Source organism: Mycetomoellerius zeteki, unplaced genomic scaffold, assembly GCF_001594055.1.
Source record: "Mycetomoellerius zeteki isolate Tzet28-1 unplaced genomic scaffold, Tzet1.0 scaffold382, whole genome shotgun sequence".
In the NCBI taxonomy this organism is placed as follows: domain Eukaryota; kingdom Metazoa; phylum Arthropoda; class Insecta; order Hymenoptera; family Formicidae; genus Mycetomoellerius; species Mycetomoellerius zeteki.
The window spans coordinates 520323-525264 of record NW_017257373.1 but is presented as its reverse complement, the minus strand read 5'-3'; positions in this window follow the sequence as shown (position 1 = coordinate 525264).

The window sequence follows — 4942 nt, the reverse complement described above, 5'->3', positions numbered from 1 at the left end:
CAAGAGCCGTGTTTGACAGATGCAATGCTTGTATTGCTGCAAGAGGTGCACATTTCGAACAAAATCTTCATTAAAAAGTTTATAAATAAAATAATTAAAATAATAAATTAAATATATTTTTTTCTTTTTTCGTGATTTCCTGCGAAACAAAGCAAAAAGGAGCATATGTCTATAGGACTTTTTTTCTTAGTTTTTTACTCCTCTACACGCTCCCGAAGTTTTGCCATTTAATTTGGAAACACCCTGTAGACTTGCAATTCATCACAAATGTTTGATATGATACAAATATATTGCAATAAAAGATATCGCATCAATGATATATGTGTACGATAATAGAAAACCGCTAGCAATAGGAAAAGAAAACTAGGAAATAGTCTACAGCAGCTATTCGATTCGACTGCCTGCAGGCATGATAGATAAACCTTAAACCTGCTCTGAACATATATCAATCTCTTCGTAGCATGGAGATTCTATTTTCTCGAAAGGCTCACCGTATCTCATTGTTGTAAAATATGTTATTTCTCTGTCACGATAAGAAGAGAATATTCTCCTGAGAATCTCTCGGCTCGACGTATGTGTATCGGTGAAAACGTAATATATCTAGTGGCGGCTCAATAAAATTTGTAATTCACGAGAAACCTTGTAAATTGTCTAGATATTTTAAAAATAAAAAGAAAAAAGAATTCATTGTTAGATAAGTAATATTTACTTATCTAACAATGAATTCTTTAAAACCAGTGTTTGCAAATTGTTTAAAGTGTTCAAACATTAAACAATTATGACGCTTAGTCATAATAAATTCAGAAATATATATATTATTATATTAGATAATTATTTATTTTTTTTAATAATATATGATTTCATTGAACGATTATCTTCATAGCTCAGCTTATCCTTCGAGAATGCTCGACATGCCCCATAGATGGGGCACATATTGGTCCACTTTGCATCTTTCTAATTAACGTAATTTTTTTCTTACTTACGAGATATATTAAGGATTTATAAGTTTTACCAATCGCTCGGTGAACAAACTGCATTCCGAAAAATCCATCGAAAAAAAATGTTGCAATCTTTCTGTGACCGGCTGTACATTCAATAACGTGGTCATTGAATAAAGAGTGAAGGTGCACATCAAAAGAATAAGCTGTCTTTTGCAGATAAGTTTATACATAATCAATACACCTGTTTATTCTGCTTGCTTCTAAAACGCTTTATTGAGGTTAAGGTAAAATCAATTATCTCGCAATCATGGATGATGAATATGGATAGATCTTATTTGTTTCTGTTGTAGCGAGAGTCACGAATATGTGCTGAGTTTGATAAAGATTTTTATATCAATTAATGCTTGTTCTTTGTTATACTTTGTACATAAAGAAACGTACAGTTCTTTTTCTTTCTTAACGAAATCTGAAGCAACAACACTTATGAACAAATTATATATCCTATGAAAAAATAATAATAGAGTATATATAAGCTCGCTTACAATTGACGCCAAGAAATTGATGGGCATGGCATTACTCGCAGGCTAGCCGTAGCGCTATCTTTCTTATCCACGTTAATTAACATATTCTGATGCATTCATCAACCGCACAGCTGCACCCTTACATTTGCATACATTCACCGACAGTATATCAAAGTCTTTGTATTCGAGGTCTCCTGGAGCGCTGCTTTATTGGTATAATAAAAATAAAATGAGAGTGAGTGAGTGAGAGAGAGAGAGAGAGAGAGAGAAAGCAGCCGGAGCGAATACAAGTAAATAGGACGCGAAGTAGCGATGGCTGACCTGTTAATCACAAGCTATATATCGATCGGTATAATTAATGCACCTTGTTATATCAATCGGTGTAGGGATTTCGTTCACTCTTGTTGGCGACCACCGAGGGTACCATATGAGGATTTCTTTGTACTCGCAAACGTATCCCGATCCCGTCAAGCAACGCCAAGTGACCCGGAAATCATGGAGTATCGATTATTCGCCCTGTTCAGTGGGGCAATTAATACGACCTGTGTTCGTAGTTTTTGTAGAAAAAAAAGGAGCTGTGTAATCAGCAGAAAAAATTTTGATGATATAGTCTTTAAAATTAAAAAATATTTTTGGATTCCTTAAAAAATTAAAGACAAGCGTAAACTCCACAGACTGTATTATGAAATCGTTTTCTAGTAAAAGTTACATGTCTATTTCTATTATAATGTAGATTAATTTTAATCTTGATTTAATTTACGTTTTATTTTATTCTGCTGAGAATGAAAAAAAGATTAAGATGAAATTTAATCTATATTGGCAGAAATAAATATTAATTGCGCTTTGAAAATTAAATAAAATATAAAGTCCTTATAAAAAATTCACAAGAATAAATAAAATGTTTAGTTATCTACAATATTAAATGTTGCTTTTTACACTTGCGATAAATTATTTGAAATTTTTATCTTTACATAAGCTGTAAATCTCGAGAATTGTACACGTTGGTGCCTCCAATTTTCTCTGTTTAACCCCGGCGCACATCAATTTATCGCGTCCTCCTTTGAGCATTCTTCACGACTGCACCGTTCGCTAGATAAAAACGCTGCTCGAGACGATAACTCCCTTAATACAAGCTGTTCTCGTATCGTGCACCCGATAAAGGCACGCGTTCTTGTCTAGGACGAGAGGAGCTCTTTCTACCGGCGCGCGCGGGCCGGGGCTTTTCCTGTAAATCTGCTTCGCTCATAAAGAGCCCATCGTGCCGAGCGAGCGAGTATCTTCCCAGACGCCGCTATTGCGACTTGTCGATAAGAAGAAATATTCTCTCGCACGAGAGCCGGTGCGCGGCTCGTGCACGAACAAGTGAGAAGAATGGCGCTCACTGGCGCGAGGGGTGGTCGTGAAATCCGGGGGTGTCGAGCGCCACGCGCGGCTGTGTGTACGAGGAAGATGATACGTGGAAACTACCACGTACCGGGCGTATCCTGCCCGGATCTCCTCTACCTCCGACAGCCGTTATATATTCCAATTCGATAGACACGTTTTTCCAATGTCTGATAGGAAAATGGCTGGCTCTATCGGTTCCCAGTCGTGGATTACCCGCTTGCGGGATAACGACGGTTTGAGAGAAAGGGAATGGATAGAGCCGGAAACCCGATTTTTCCGTAGAAACCTTTAGAAATTCTTTCGGCACTTCAACGGAGCCTCTGGCATAGTCGATCGATTAATTTCGTCGATGTGTTTACGTACTGAGCGAAGTGAACAAATTACGGTAACTTGATGAAGCTCTTCCTTCCCGTCGACGTATGTCATGATACGCGTTAATGGAGTATTGGTAAAGCGACACGTAATTATATATTCATTGTCTCGTGATAAAACATTGTAGAGAATTTGCGCAAATTAATCCGTTATTACAAAACTCTTACAAAGTCCTTTTTTGATATTACCGGTAAATTATAAGGCATACAAAAAGGGCTTTGCAATTCGGTTTATTCTTTGGTGAATAATTGTTAAAACTTTCTCTCTCTTTTACTCCGGCAGCAATAAATTGTCTATTGTACTCTGCGTATATGGAGGATTTCATTAACCCACCGGTCCGGTGTAATAAATAGAACGCGTCAAAGAACATAGCGTTTAACTTTTATTTTTTAATTATACAGTAGGTCATTATCGGAAAAAAGTATCTTCAGCAACGCTCTTTGTACGTACATGCGCATTTGTTCTTACACACTGCGGTTTCCACGTTGTCAAGATCTCGATGCACGAGTGCTCTTCGTTAGAATTAATTAGCGTTAAAGCGAGCCTGACATGCTCGCGAGGTTGAATAACTGTGATGCGTGCTACTTTCAAGGGGTTAGCTCTCTTTAATGGTTTACCATAATATATCTAATCTGGTACCGCATAAACGCGTATATATGTACGACCTTAACGGCAGCAAGGGAAAAAGCCGGTATATTAAATGTTACACTTTACATGCATAGTACATTAAGGAATTAAATGACTACCTGTGTAATTTGCATAAAACGTCTGATTATACCATTATCCGCGATTATTGCACTAAGTCAGTGGTATATCAGTGAGTGAATGAAGTAAAAACGGACCGCAATATATGTACATATACTATGTACATATATATGTATATGCGATAAATTTAAATTGTATCAATAAACAAATAAATGACCAATATTAACTGCATCTATATAATCAACAGGCTACGCAAATGACAAATATACATATAATTGTATTGTCCAGGTATAATAATAATATATCGTACTGTATCTGTTATGTTATCTCTAAAACTTTTTAAATTCCTGAATTGACAGAAAATTTTATTACGCGTGATTTCATTAATATATTGAATCTGTATATTTTACAGATTTACATACATTACTGACACTTTACATATATGACTTAAAATGTCCCGTAATTGATTTGTAAATTCCAGATTATACAGTAACAATTCGCATTCGATATTTTTTATCGCAAGGTTTTATAAAGAATTACGAAAAATCAATTGTACCACTTTATTAACTATGAATCTTCGGATATATTTCGGAATAATATGTTGGAATAAAAGATTAATTGTTAAATGCACTCTTATAAAATATATATGTATTTTGCTGCCGAATAAAATTAAATTTTGACGCATAACTACGAAACATTTTTAAATAATTTATAATCTAATTTACTATAAAATGTACAATCAATAAATTTTATTAAAATAGAAATTATAATAAAAAGAGAGAAGTTATGGAAATAAAATGAATAATGCAAAAATTTAAAATCTTCAGTTATATAGTAACACATACATACAGCTTATGTATATGCATCGTATAAAATGTTTACGTTATTATATGTATACTTTGTAAACTTCAAAAATTTAGTAAACACAGAAAAATGATTAAAAAACAAATGTTTTAATTTTTTTACACTTGTCGCATACAGAGCGTTAAAACTTAAAGTATTATCTGTGATGTTTTG